This window comes from Chionomys nivalis, chromosome 9, assembly GCF_950005125.1.
Source record: "Chionomys nivalis chromosome 9, mChiNiv1.1, whole genome shotgun sequence".
Taxonomy (NCBI): Eukaryota; Metazoa; Chordata; class Mammalia; order Rodentia; family Cricetidae; genus Chionomys; species Chionomys nivalis.
This window is the reverse complement of record NC_080094.1, coordinates 69,507,498-69,523,766: the sequence shown is the minus strand read 5'-3', so window position 1 is coordinate 69,523,766 and position 16,269 is coordinate 69,507,498.

Here is a 16,269-nt window from a genome sequence, read left to right as displayed (position 1 = left end):
GGACCTTGGGGACGCCCATTATTCTCAGTTGCGGCTTGTAAACCGGAAGCGCCTTTGGGTGGGCAAAGATGAACCGGAAATGCTGAGCGGGCGACCCGGATCCCACGGTCTCCGCTGAGGTAACGGGACCCCTTGGTTGCTGTTGGGCCGTTTAGGAGGCGACGCTGGTATTTTCACCCTGGGTTCTTAGAAAGGTTGCCCTGGACATCGGGCGTTCCGTCGGTCGTCAGCCTCCAGTCTCTGTCAGGTGTGTCTAGAACCTTCCACCGCCAGCCGCCGCCCGCGGGTCTGCTGGTCGGCGCTGATGCCTGTGTGTAGTGAGAGACGCGTGTGCTGTGTGCTTTAGGGTTTTGCTTTTTACTATTTACTTTTTGGATACAACGTTGAATGTTGGACATTCTTGTGAAAAAGTTTTTAAAAGGTCGGCTGCTCAGAGTTTTGTCACATTGTAATAACTCAGTGAATTGGCGGGATTTACGGAATAGCCCAAGCATAGGGCAAAAATTCTAACTCTCCAAATTATGTAAGTATGGTTTCCTTGAAATGTTTAGGTTTTTTTTTTTTCTTTATTCTTCTAGTAATTTTCTTCTGTTAAAATTTGGGTTTTGAGTCAAGGTCTTGATTTTTAGTGCAGGATGACGTCTAACTCTTTATCCTCCTGACTTAGCCCCGGGATGCAGGGACTTGACAATATTCTTTAGGTGTGCTTTTTACAGACAGATTTAAATGAAAATTTTCTGGGAATAAAATTACTGTCTTCTTAATCCCTAAGATGCCGAAATTAATTATGGGTCTAAATTATTCCTGCATTGTCTTGCTCTTCTACCTCACGTTGAATTTTAGAAAAAAAAAAAAACTGAGTGTGAACTGTGAAAGAATTTATGGGAACTGCATAATTGCCGCCTTTCATTTGGGGCATATGGAATCCATTGAGAGTCGTCCATTTGGAAGAAGAATTGGACTTTGCTAATCTCCGGTCATTTTCTCTTTTGCCTTAGTTGTGACAAATGTCTATGACTATCTTTGTTTTGTACCTCAAGAAGCAAAAGAATCACGAGCCTCAAAATCAGCAAACTCTGTGTGGTGGAACACGCTCTCTAGTCTTTTTCAGTTCTTCCGCCCGTTTGTGTATTGACAACACTCGTCAGTTAATGGGTTGGCCCAAGGTGGTTAATGGGTTATGAAAAAAAAAAACAGATTTATACTTTGATAACATATGAAGTGTGTTTACGTGACTTGAGAATGTTTAATGGATGTTTTGCTTTTAAATCATAATGCCCACTAGGCGGCAGCATAGTGTTTCCAGTGTCGAGCTCTGCCAGTCCTAAACCCACTGATGCTGTTGATCTGACAGTAGTGAATTTCATATGCTGACAGCTTCTCCCGTGCCATGACCTGACCAAATGATTCATGCAGATACCGCAACCATAAAGTGTTCTAGGACATTGCTGTTTTTTTTTCTTATACCACATCCAAAATGCACGAACAATAGATACTTTTCTATTTTATTTATGTATAGGCAACTGCTCCATTAAAAGAAGTCCTGGTCAAGGTCTAAAACATTGATTTATTTTTATTATTTTTTTTGACATTTATTTATTTTTATTTTGTGTGTGTGTGTGTTTTGCCTGCATGTATGTCTACCATGTTCATGCAGTACCCACAGAGGCCAGAAGAGGGTGTCAGATCCCCCTTGAAGCTGGAGTTACAAACTGTAAACTACCATGCTGGAGCTGGAAATTGAATCCAGGTCCTCCGGAAGAGCAGCAAGTGCTTGTAAACGCTGAGCCCTCTCTCCAGCCCCCTACACTGATTTCTTGACTCATGAAGGGATCATTCTCTGTAGTTTTACTCCACTGTAGGGCCCTATTTTATTTTGTGATGAATTTATTAATGGAATGCACACTGGGACATGTGCAAAGGACTATAGTTGAAGGAAGTGAATGATGTTATGATTGCTAAATTATTTTCTGTTAGTTGTGGTAACAGATAAATGAGAATTATATTATTTATTGGAAATTTAATCTGTATAATCGACTTAGGCCTATAGTGAAATGAAGAACTTGAACAGGTTTGCAGACTAGATTCCCACAATACCGTTCTAGGAAGGTGGCAGTATCTGTAGTCCTTAGCTCACGATATCACGGTTCATATGATCCTCACACGGAGAACGCTTTCAGTTCCTTCACATCTTTGCACACTTCAGACTTACGTTTAGTTCATTTTAAAGTTTCTGTCAGGTTTTCTATCCCTCATAAAACTTGCTGAAAAGAGTAATCTTTCAAGAAACTCAAAATGTCCTTTTATGATTTTTCTAATACAGTAATTTAAATATTTATCAAATACCTACTGTTTTCGCGATTTGTTTTCCACTTAGAACTAAATGAACATTTTACAAATAGCTAATGAAAGACAACATTATGACAAAATTATAAATTAATAAAGAACAGAAGATATTTTTTAATTTTTTTTTTTTTATGATCATTGGAGTTTTGCCTACATCTATGTCTGTGTGATGGTGTCAGAGCCCTGAACTGGAGTTATAGACAGTTGTGAGCTGCCATGTGGATGCTGGGAATTGAACCCAGGTTCTTTGGAAGAGCAGCTAGTGGTCTTAACTGCTGAGCCATCTCTCTATCCCTCAAAACAGAATTATATAGAATAGGTCCTAAGAAAATGGGTGTATATGTAAGATGCTAATGACATGGTCTGAACCATAGGTGTAGCTTAGAAAAACAAGAAGTGAGGCATTCATTAGAAAAGGTTCACTTAGGAAGACTGGAGGGGCAGTTCAGCTGTTAAGAGCACTTGCTGCTCTTCCAGGGGACCAGGGTCTGGTTCCTAGCACCCATGTCAGGAGACTCAAAATTTCCTATAACTCCGGTTCCAGAGGGTCCAGTGACTCTTCTGTTCTCTAAAGGCACCCACACAATCATGACGTATACATATATACACATAATTAGAAATGAAGATAAATCTTAGTAAATACATAAAAATGTAAAATTTCATTTGTTTTATTTTTGTTTTTTGTGGCAACTTTGTTTATTTTCTTATTTAAAATATTTCTTCCATTTATGCCTTTAATTATTCTTTTTTCTCTTCTGAAATAACCTTGCCTAATTTTTCATTTTACTAATGTTCTGACTTTTTAGATTTGAAGCCTCGGCCTAGAAGTCACTTGCTTCTGTAAGTCTCACCTTCCCAAGATATCCTTGATTTTCCAATGCTGGCTTTGATATTCCTTCCTTGTGCTGCTGTAATATTCCCTGCAGATCTTTGCTGTCATATATGATCAAATTGTTACAATTTTATTTTATATGTACTTATGTTTCTGTTTTAGAATTCCTTGAGGAAAAAGTAAGTCTGAGTGCCTGTCTGTCTGCTTTCTTATTTTAAGATCAAGTTTTGCTATTCAGTTCAGGCAGGCCTGAACTAAATTCTCCTTGTAGCTAGTCTTGAACTCAGAATCCCCCTGCCTCAGTCTCCTGAGTGGTAGGTTCTGGAAAGATGGAACTTTTAGACTCAACTTCTATTCTTTTAAATCTGTTCTTGTTTTTAAATGGTTTTTTTTTTTTATGTGAAAGGTTGTTTGCCTGTATATATATGTACCCTGTGCATATCTGGTGTCCTCAGAGACCAGAACAGGTTGTTGAATCCCCTGGAACTCCAGGAGTTACCTGTGCTTGTGCTGGGAACTGAACCTGGTTCTTCTGAAAGAGCAGCTCTGAGCCATCTCTGGTCCCTGGATGTATTTCTGCTTGTATTATTTCTTTAGGCTTTAAGGTTCATGTTTTTGAAATTTTACAATCATTGTCATGGCTGACCTCAAGCTCATGGTCTTCCAACTTCCCAAGCAGCTGCGACCGTAGATGCATGGCACTGAGTCTGACTATGGTCACCCTGAATCCTATAATCTATTCATTTTGGAATTTCACTGTTACCTGCCTACTCGCTTAAGGAAGGGAAAGTAGATTTCCCTTTGTCCACAAAGCTCAGCATTCACTAAAAGTCCTCTGGACATTTGCTGTATCTTACTTCTTTGACTATTTTCCTTTCTGTTTTTTAATTGTGTGATATTTACTGGTTTCCTTCTACAAGATGGAAATAGTTTTCGGTTTTATGCTCTATCTTTTCTTGATTGCTTACGACCTTAAACCTCCTCCTTGTATCTCACTTCAGTCTCATTTTGTAAAAATAATTATCAATGACCTTGACTTCTTCAGATAAATCTGTGTTAGTTAACACTGCATTTCTATTCTCCAGACAAATTTGGTACCTCCTGTTTAATGTCTGTATGAAAATATTTCTCCAAGAACTATTTCTTGAAATCCTTAGTAGTCTAAAGTCTCTTTTTCCATAGGTTTGTAAAACCAGAGTTTCTATCTTGAGTGACAGTTTTTTTTCCATCTAATCTGATTTGCTGTTGTATTTGTAATTAGTTTTTACAAGACAGTACATTCACGGATTCATGGCCACACAAACAAACTTAGTGTGCCATCTTTATAGATGAGGTGGTTGAGGTGGGCACTGGGACTTTGGGTGTTTAGAATACCTTTCTTCTGTTTACTTGTTTACCTACTCTCTTTTTGTTTTGTTGGTGTTTTTTTTTTTTTTTTTTTTTGACAGAGTCTTTCTACATAGCCCTGGCTGTCCTGGAACTCTGAAACTCACCTGTCTCTGCCTTCCAAGTGCTAGGATTAAAGGTGTATACCCCCAAGCCCCACTCACTCTGTCTTTTATATCACATCTGATGTTTTATGCCTGTCATATCTTAGGCTATACTTAGTGGAATATATTCATTATCCATATTGTAAATACCTTTCTGGAAAGGCCATCAACTTAAATTTGTGTTACTTATTTCTAAAGCAGAAAGATGTAGTGAATTATGCTATTTTTCCTCTATTATCTATATACATATGAAGTATGACTTTTTTTAAAAAATACAAAGCTAGAAGTGTAGTTTACTTGTAGAATATCTGCCTATAATGAATGAGGCTTTGGGCTCAGCCTCTAATGCTACCACTGCCACCATCATCACCAGAAAAACAAATCTAGCCAGGTATGGTAGCATGCTGCCTGTAGTTCTAACTACTTGAGAAGTAGAGACAGGACAGTCACTTGAGCCCGGACTTCAGGACCAGCCTAAGCAGTACAGAATGGGCCCATCTTCACAAAATAAAATAAAAGTCTCTCTATAGATATTCTTCCATATTTTTTTATTGTATAATTATTTGTTTTGTAACGTCCTTTCTAGATTTTTTAAAAAAGCTTTATAATACCTTTAAAAACAATTATTTGGGGGCTGGAGAGATGGCTTAGTAGATAAGAGCACTTATTATAGCTTTGCAAAGGACCTGGGCTCAGTTCTCACTATCCAAAACAGGCATTTCAAAACTGCCTGGAATCACAGCTCCAGGGAGTCTGATGCCTCACTGGGAGTCTCCTGTCTACCAAGCCCTCTGTAATCTTATAGTATTGTAAATACCACATTTCTAAAGGGTCCCTCTACAAGCACCAGGCATGCATGTGGAGCACAAACATGCATGTAGTCACTCACACATAAAATAAAATGCATTAAAAACTAACCCCCGCCCCACACACACACTAAAACCAAGCCAAACCAAACCAACCAACCAACAACCAACCAAACAAACAAAAACAGCCAAAAAAACAAAACAAAACCCCCGGCTGGGTGGTATTAGCACATGCCTTTAATCCCAGTGCTAGGGAGGCAGAGGCAGGCGGATCTGTATGAGGCCAGCCTGGTATACAGATTGAGTTCCAGGTCCAGGACAGCCAGGGCTGTTACACAGAGAAATCCTGTCTTGAAAAACCAACCAATCAAACAAACAACAAAACAAAAGCAACCCAACCTGTCTGTTGGAAAACCATTTATCTTAGAATCACTCTGATTGCATATGCTGCCTTTCTTTGAATCATGGCTTCCTAATGTCCATTACTAGCTTTTCCAAAGGATATGAATGATCTTTTCTGTCCAGTGTATCATGCAGCTTTCCAGGTACTAATTAAATGTCTGCCTTTTGTAAATCATTGTATTTGATGAAGTGAGAATACAAAAGTGAGTAAGACCTGGTCACTGATTAAAAAAATTACAGAATAATGGCTAAGGCAACTATTGAAAATATAGGAGAGAATGTGTTAAGTGTGAATACAACCAGTTCCATAAAGGACCTCTCAGCTCTTTGCTTGTAGAGGGACCCTTTAGAAATGTGGTATTTACAATACTATAAGATTACAGAGGGCTTGGTAGACAGGAGACTCCCAGTGAGTCTTGTTGCCAATATGGTATTAGATAATTAGTGTTTGTCTTTTTAAATCAGTTTATAATTTTTATTAATCTTTTTCAGTGTACACATCACACCAGTTTATGTGTGACAAGTGGCTAGTTTTGCACCAGGATTCACTTTTTGTGACAAATATGATCTATATTTTGTAGTTAAATACAACTTTAGCAATTACTTATACAGGAGGTATATTTATCAGATGGAATTGATAATAAGTTTAAGTCCTAAATGTGTTGTTCCTAACAATGAAAGGAAGTGTGATCCAACCAGCTTTGGACACACATTAGAAATCTAGAAGTGATCATTGTTTAGCAAAGAATTTTTGGGAAAAAACGTTTTAGTTATTGAAGAATCAAGTTGTTTCTTACATTTATGAAGAAATTATTGACAATTTTGTTTTATTTTTGAAAGTTTTAGTTAATATCAAAGCCTACTTATTGTTATTATGTGAAACGATAGTGTGAAATTGATGCCGTTAGAGTATAACAATAGGACGTGACTCATGTAGTTTATGTACACACACTTTCAACTGTCGTGACAAACGGTTTCATGCTGTGTGATTAAATGCATATTAGCACTTGCCCTAGGCATTTGGTTATTACCATCTTGACTTCATTACATTTCCACACTGTGTGGCCATATAATTTATAAGATAATACACACATCGCTTTGTTGCTGATAGGAATTATTCTGTTTTATGGATGGTGTCCTTTAATTTTGCCTTTCATGGATTATAAAATTGGTTAATATCTGTTGAAGTGAATCACTGGAGAAGCAAATAAAGATGTTGGCCTCAGGTCACAGTGTCATTTGTGATACTGGCAAAATCTTACAGGCTCATTTATCCCTGTACATGATTGATAACAGCATGGGTTAAATGGAGAAAGCTTTGCTTCCATTAAAGGATCATCATGAATGAAGACCTCCCACTTAAAAGTCAGGCATGATGAGAAGACAAGAGACTATCTACAGGTCAAATTAAATAACTTAAATAATTTAAGTAGAATGACAGTGTCATTTGTCCATTTTGTGTTATTACTCTGACCCCTATCAGGATTCTAGGCTAACTTACTTTCACTGTAGAGTATTTAAGGTGTAATTTTTAATAAATACCTTCAAAGATAGAAAAGCCTTTATAGCTCTTAAATTTCAGCAAAATATAAATTTATATTATGGGCTTTTGAAAACCTTCTTAAAACCCGAGGTGCTCTTCATCTATAAGATCAGTGAAATACTGAGCACTGCAGTAGTACTCGAAGAGTTTTATCATAAATTGGTTTTACTTTACAAAGTTAATTTTTTTTATAAATTTTTATGTTTTTTGAGGCAAGGTATTTCTACATCACACTGGTTGGCTTGGAACTCTATTTAGACCAAACTGGACTCAAACTCACAGGAATCTGTCTGCCTCTGCCTCCTAAGTGCTTCACTTAATGGGAGTAGAAGTGTGCACCACCATACCTGGCTCACAATAATTTTAATAAGAAAGTATTTATAATGGCTATGAAGAATGTATGTATGTGTTACTATGCTAAACAATTATTTATTATCATTATGGATAATACATTTGTTATAGTAAATTCCTGTAAATAAATGGACTACTTATAAGAGTAAATTAGTAACAGTTTGAATCAAATGTTAAAATAATCATCAGTTTTTAATGGCTACTTTTTTTTTTTTTTGTTTTTGTGTTTTTACTTTTTTCGAGACAGGGTTTCTCTGTGGTTTTTGGAGCCTGTCCTGGAACTAGCTCTTGTAGACCAGGCTGGTCTCGAACTCACAGAGATCCGCCTGCCTCTGCCTCCCGAGTGCTGGGATTAAAAGCGTGCGCCACCACCGCCCGGCCTAATAGCTACTTTTGTATTGTTGTTTCATATAAGGAAGCATATATATTTTCAGAAATTCCTGTTATAAATTCTGTAATTGAAACATGAGACTATCTTGATCTGTGAAGAGCCAAAAGTGATGTATCTTGTACTCATAAGCATTCTCTTTTTTTTTCAGTCCTGAAGAGTAAACCCAGGGCATAATACAGTCTGATCAAGTGCTCTACCATTGAGCTACATCACAGCTCTGGTTGTTTCTTCAGTGGCTTTTGAACATTTACTATAAACTAGGACTTTATATATATTACCCTGCTTAATCCTCACATTGTGAAAGCACTATCGTTATTACATAGATTTTATGTAGATGAGTATGCTGAAACACACAGAGCTGACACAGCCAGTAAGAAGACAACAGCCATATATGTTGTGGATATTGTTAGAGGACTCTAAAAGAGGCATGTTTTAAATACTTAGCCGAGTGGTAGTGATGTATACCTTTAATCCCAGCTCTCAGGAGGTAGAGGCAGCTGGATCTTTGAGTTCTGAGTTCAAGGCCAGCCTGGTCTACAGATCAAGTTCCAGGACAGCCAGGGCTATACAGAGAAACCCTGTCTTGAAAAACAAAACAAACAAAAACAAAAAACTTAAAAAGAAATTTTGTATCACAAATTTCGAAACTGGTATATTTCTTACTGTATAATGCTACCTGTAACATTATAAAACATTCTAAAAAATTCAGATTTATTCACTTTACTTGGAATATTTTGCTTGTATGTGTATATATGCACCATGTGCATACATGTTGGATCAGGTAGAACTGGGGTGATGGATGACTGTGAATCACCATGTAGATGTTGGGAATTGAACACAGGTCTTTTGCAAGAGCAACAAGTACTTTTAATTGTTGGGCCATTTCTCTAGGCCCCCATAAAACATTTTTTTATTATTTTTATTGTATGTACAGTGATGTTTTCCCTGCAACTATGTCTGTGTGAGGTTATTGGGTCTCTTGGAACTGGAGTTACAGGCAGTTGTGAACTTCCATGTGGGTGCTGGGAATTGAACCCAGGTCCTCTGGAAGAGCAGCCTGTGTTCTTAACCACTGAGCCATCTCTTTAAACCCATAAAATATTTTTTGACAGTGATCCATAGTAAGAAATGTATTTTACATTTTGATCTTGTATATATACTATCTATATACATGGTTACATTGGCATGTAATTAAAGATTTATAAAACATGAATATTACTGATATGTTTTAAACCATTCTGGTGATTTTTTTCATAGAAATATTACTTTCAACTAAATTGATTTTTGTATATCTCTAAGGGTTGTGCTTCAACTTAAAGCTACAACAAAGTTTTCCTTTCATTATAGAAGTTTTATATGCATACATACATATATATGAATATATATATGTATACACACACATACACACAGCTTAAATGATCCTGGGGATCAAACTGAAGTCATCAGAATTGTTGGTGTCTTTACCCACTGAGCTATCTCATTGTCCTACTCACTTAAAAACATTTGTTTATACAGGGTCTCCCAATGTAGACCAGGCTGGGTCTAATTCAAAGATCTACCTGACTGTGCCTCCTGAGTGCTGGGATTAAAGCCATGAACCACCATGCTTGTCATCTTTGTATTGTTTGAGGACCACTCTCATTTAGAGTGTCATTCTACACACACTCATGTCTTTGTGATCAAATAGGAAACTGGTTTTGCAGTCTTATTTGAAATTCTAGGTTAGACATAGTGAACTAACCACATTCAATTTCTCCGCCACACTTGTTGTAATGGTTAAAGTATTCCAACTCATAGACAAGAGGGGGCAAGAGGTGATTGAAAGTTTTTGCTAGAGGGGCTGGAGAGATTGTTCAGTGGTTAAGAACACTGGCTACTCTTCCAGAGGACCTAAGTTCTATTTCCAGAGCCCACATGGCAGCTTACATGCATCTGTAACTCCAGTACTAAGGATCCGGTGCTCTCTCTGACCTCCACCAGCACTGCATACATGTGGTTCACAAACATACAAGTAGGCAGACTACCAATGCACAGAATTAAAATGAAGGCAAAAACAGAAACAGAACAGAACAAAACAAAACCCATGGATGTGTTTGTAATTTCCAGAAAGTAGGTAGAAGAGTAGTATGATTGTCTTCAAGTTTGGAAGTCGGCTTGACTCTTGGAAACACCGAGTCTTCTGAAAGGCATGGATAAGATTTGCTCATAATAAGGCAATTTTATTGAAAATCTATATTATGTGAATCTTTTCAGGTTTCCTGACCCAAAGAGATGGAAGTTGGTGCTCTGAAAAAAAAATAATTGTGGTAGTAGTGACAAACGCATACTGCTTATGACAGATGATATCTCTTGGGGATGAAAATGAAAACTGAGTAGAAATCTCACTGAACTTTGGAAACCTTACATCCGAGCTTTCATGCATCTGTCGGAGTGTACACTGCCCTTTTCCCTCTCTTTCACTTCAAGAAAATGGGAATTCTCTGGAGAAGATGAAAGGCCTGAGAGAAAACGTTGGAGGGAGAAACCCCTCGTGAGTTCTAGTTTTGTTACCCGATCAGCCTTTTCTCAGTGTTTCCGTTGATTTTTTTCACTGCATGCTTCCATTAAAAAAGAAAAAAAAATGGCCCCAGCTTTATTGAGGTAGATTTTCTGTGCTGCATAGTTCATTCAGAGTGTGTAAGTTGGTTATTTTTAGTACATTCACAGTTGTACAATGGTCATCACAATCAGTTCTAGAACATTTCCTTCAAGGAAACCTTACACCCATTGGTAGTCAGTCCTGAATCCCTCATAATACCCCTCCCACCTTGCTTGCCCTAAGCAACCATTGATCTGCAATCTATGTCTATGAGTTTGCCTATTCTGGACATTTAATATAACTAGAACAAAATGTATCTCTATTGATTATATTCCTACGATGTATATACTGACTGAAGTTAATCAAAACATTATTATTTTTGTATAATATTGTAGTTATATTTCTTTTATTTCTCTTTGGGTTTTTACAAGCTTCTGTCACACCCTTCATTCTCTTTATTTTACCTTCACACAGTTCTGTTGTCATTTTATAAATCAGAGGTAAGTTTTCTGACATATTTGCCATCATTCTTCCTCTTCCTCCTTCTCCTCTTCTTCTTCTTCTTCTTTTTTTTTTTTGACAGGGTTTCTCTGTGTAACAGTCTTGGCTGTCCTGGAACTTGCTTTGTGGACTAGGCTAGCTTCCATCCACCTCTGCGTCCTGAGTGCTGGGGTTAAAGATGTGCACCACACCATCCAGCTCATTTTTATTCTTCTTATATAATGTTTCAAACTTTCATCTCAGATAGGGTTCATTATTTTAAAATTCTTTTGTGAAGTTCTGTCAAATTTTCTGTTTCATTTTCTCTGAAAAAAATGTGCATTCTTTCCTCATGAAAATGTCATTTTTAGCTAGATATGGTGGTGGTGAATGTCTTTAATCCCAGCACTTGGGAGGCAGAGGTCAGTATATCTCTAGTAATTCCAAGCTGACAGGGGCCACATAGTGACACCCTGTTTTAAAAAAGGTCTTTTACAATTTCCTTTTTTTTTTTGTTTTTTTGAGACAGGGTTTCTCTGTGGTTTTGGAGCCTGTCCTGGAACTAGCTCTTGTAGACCAGGCTGGCCTCGAACTCCCAGAGATCCGCCTGCCTCTGCCTCCAGGGTGCTGGGATTAAAGGCGTGCGCCACTACCGCCCGGCTTTCCTTTCTTTTTTCATTCACTTAAAAATATCTTATTTTGTGCATATAAGTGTTTTGCCTTCATGTATGTCTGTGCATAGTGAGTGTGCTTGGTGCTGGCAGAAGTCAGGAGAGTGTTGGATCCTCTAGAACTGGAGTTACAGATGGTTGTGAACCAGTATGTGTGTGCTGAAATCTGAACCCAGGTCCTCTGCGAGAACAGCAGGTGCTCTTAGCCTCTGAGTCTTCTCTTTTGCCTCTTTCTCTTTTTTTAAACCTTAAACATACTTTCCTAAAACAGAATTGTAATTCTGTGAAATTCACACTTTTAAAACATACAGACCAGTAGTTTTGTAGCAAATTCTGAAAGTTGTGCAACTACCACCACCACTACCAAATTCCAGAGCATTCTGTTATCTCAAAGAGAAGCCGAGCCCTTACTACTTATTCCCTGTCTTCCCTCATACCTGGCAACCACTTACCTATTCCTGTCTGTATAGATTTGCCAACTCCAGATGCTTCATGTAAATGCAATCAAATAACATGTGGCCTTTTGTGTTTGGTTTCTTTTACTGAGCATAATGTTGTTTAGGCTCATACATCCTATAGCATGTAACAATATTTTATTCTTTTTTATGGCCCATACTGGCCTACGATATAGACATGCTGCATTGTCACTTTGTTTACCCATCCATCAGTTGGTGGACATTTGAGTTGTCTCTACTTCTTACTTACTGTGACGGATGCTGTGATGAACACTCATGCACAGTTGTTTTGATGGGGATTTCTGTTTTTACTGGACTTACACCTAGGGGTAGAATGCTGGTTATCTTGTAGCTCCATGTTTAACCTTTTGAGGAACTGCCAAACTGTTTTTCAGAGTAGCTTAATGATTTTATAATCCCACCAGTAATGTAAGTGATAAGTTTTCCTTGTCTTGCCAGTACTTGTTAATGTCTGTTTTGTATGTGTGTGTGCGTGCTCACATGTTCATGCATTGGGGATGCCTTGGGAAGAGGGGTTTGGGGTGAATCCAGGGCTTTACACATGCTAGGTAAGTACTCTGCTACTGAGCTACACATCTCTCTCTCTCTCTCTTTTTAAAATTTATTCAGCTGTTTTATCTTAATACTTCTGAAATGTATCTCTTTGTGGTTTTGATTTTTATCTCTTAATTAGTAATGATAGTAAATATATTTCATGATACTTGCCACATGTACACTTATGCACACACATAAACACATATGCTTTGGAAAAAATTTTATTCTAATCTCATGGCTGTTTTGTCTTTTTACTGTTTAATCATAGTAAGCTATTATATTTTCAGTGTAAAAGTTTTTTTGTCCGGTTTTATCCCATGCTTTTTTTTGACCCAGGGCAGCTGGCCTTGGTGAGTTCCCGATAGAGCATCCCCATTGTCTCAGTGTGTGGGTGCACCCCTCGCGGTCCTGAGTTCCTTGCTCGTGCTCTCTCTCCTTCTGCTCCTCATTTGGACCTTGAGATTTCAGTCCAGTGCTCCAATGTGTGTCTCTGTCTCTGTCTCCTTTCAACGCCTGATGAAGGTTAATATCCAGGAGGATAACTATATGTTTTTCTTTGGGTTCACCTTCTTATTTAGCTTCTCTAGGATTACGAATTATAGGCTCAATGTCCTTTATTTATGGCTAGAAACCCATTATGAGTGAGTACATACCATGTTCCTCTTTTTGGGTCTGGCTTACCACACTCAGGATTGTGTTTTCTATTTCCGTCCATTTGCATGCAAAATTCAAGAAGTCATTGTTTGTTACTGCAGAGTAGTACTCTAACCGGACTTGCTGAACATAGCGGACGAGGGCTGCTGAGAAGTCAAGAACAATGGCACTGGGTTTTGATCCTACTGCATGTACTGGCTTGTGGGAGCCTAGGCTGTTTGGATGCTCACCTTACTAGACCTGGAAGGAGGTGGGAGATCCTTGGACTTCCCACAAGGCAGGGAACCCTGACTGCTCTTCCGGCTGCTGAGGGAGGGGGAGTTGACTGGGAGAGGGGGAGGGAAATGGGAGGCGGTGGCGGGGAGGAGGCAGAAATCTTTAATAAATAAATAAAGAAAGAAAAAAAGAAAAAAAGGTTTTTGTCAAATATATGCTTTGCAAATATTTTTTTTACTTCATAGATTATCTTTATTATATTCTTCAAAGTACAAACATTTGAAATTTTGATAAATCCAGTCTGCAAAACCAAATACCTTTATGGTGTTCTTGTTCATTTCTTAAATGGAAAATTCTAAGCCTTTAGCAATTCAGTAGTTTTTTAACTGCATTTATTATTGTTGTGACCAAAATAGCTGACAAGAAATAACTTTACAGAAGGAAAGATTTATTTCAACTTTTGGTGTGAGAAGATTCTGTCCATCATGGTGGGAATGGTCTCTCAGATGGAGACAGCTAGGCTCCGTTTGTGGTGGCAGGAACTTGTAGCAGGTATTCATTTTTACATGTCGTTAACCGGAAAGCAAGGTTGGCTTGTGATCCTCAAGACCCATCCCACAGTAACCCTCATCATGCAGCTAGGTTCTACCTCCCAAAGGTTCCACAGATTCATCCCAACAGTATCACAGCTGGGAACTAAGCATTCCAACACGAGAGTCTGTGGGCAGCATTTCACATTCAGATCACAAACACCTGCTGCCCTGTGAGTTCTTCATAGATTCCCTCTATTAGGCTGGCATTCTCGTCTGTCCTTACTTTGTTGGGAATTTTATCATGAGAAGGTATTGGACTTTGTTAAATACTTTTCTTGCATTTATTAAGATGATCCTATTGTTCTTTTCCTTATCCCATCAATATGGTTTATTACACTGAAAGATTTTTTTAGCATATTAAAACAACCTTGTATTCCTAGGATAAGCCCTACTTGGTTATGATGTGTAATTCCTTTTGTGTATGTGGTAAAATTTTATTGAGCATTTACATGTTCTTATTCCTAAGGACTTTTGGTTTATGGTTTTACTTCCCTGTGAAATATTTGTCTTGTTTCAGTATGAAGATGATATTGGCTTTGCAAAATGAATTAGTAGTGTGTTTTCTTTTATATTGTTATCCAGAAAGTTTTGTGTATTTATTCTTTAAATTTTTGGTAAAATTTACCAGTAAAGAATCTGGTCCTGAGCTTTTTATTTTGTGAGAAATTTTCTAACACTAATTCTGTCTCCTTACTCATGAAAGGTTTATGTTGATTTTTGTCTTGAGTCAGTTGGGAAGTTTATCTGCTTTGAGGAATTGTCCCATTTATTCATAATACCTCATTTGTGGCTAACATTCTTTTCCATAGTAATGTGATGAAATGATTCATTTCTCCCATTTGACTCCGAGCAGAGCAGAGCAGTTTCAATACTGTTTAGGTAGTATTAATGTTAATCAACATCCATTTTAATTTTTTTTTCACTAAACAGCTCAGATGTTGAGGGCTGATTGGCTACCTAGGTGACAGTTGATGGACCATAGTTTGGTATGGTGCCTCTCTGCCTTGATTGCAGGATGCGCAACAAAGCAGCTCCTTTTTACCAGTTGTTCAGACCTCCCTCATGGCAGCTGCTTTGAATACTCTTTGGGTGTATTCAGTAAGCTACGCAGTATGTGACTCCAGAAGGCACTACAACTGTTCAAACAGCTTGGGCCAGTCTTTTTGCCATTGCCAGCCTCAGTGCACTCCTAATTCGAAGTCATTTTCATCCAGGCCAATGTGGAAGTTCTTTCCATGGTGACCCAGCAGAAGATCTATAATGGGGGCAAACACGATCCTCTATTTGCATGAAGGGGCATGGAATGACTGGTGCAAAATTCCCCTGCCACTCACCCCTTTGCTGGCTACATAAGCAGACTCCTTGACTTTCTTTTCAAGGCGTCCTGGTACTACTGTCTTGTGTGGCCTTCTGGTGGTGTATACTAGCTCCATTAAAAGGATTTTCTTAAGTGGGTTTGTCTCCTTTGATCTTTATCATTAGTAGAGCAGGCTGAGTTGGTAACTTAGAAGCTGTGTAGGCGGTAGTTGTGGCTGTAGGAGTAGTTGTGGCGCAGGAGAGTGGTGGTGGCAGGAGGGGTGGTGGTGGCAGCAGTAGCCGTGGTGGTTAGAGCATAGATGAGTAGGGGAAGAAACAGTGAGGAACAGAGATGCCAGGGCAGATTGCGGGTTCCAGTTGCTGGAAGAATTTCAGAGATAATGCCAAGCTTTAAGAGCCAAAGGTCCTGAAACCCAAGACTTGAGAGCTATAGCATTAGCTGCAGTCAAAGGCAGTAGTTCTGACACTGTAGAAAAGAGAGCTGTAACTGTTGCCACTGTAGTAGCTGAGAGTCCCAACACCCAGGCTTTCCCAGGGATTGTAACACTGCAGTCACTATCTGCTGTTGCTGCTCACTGCTATTGGAAGG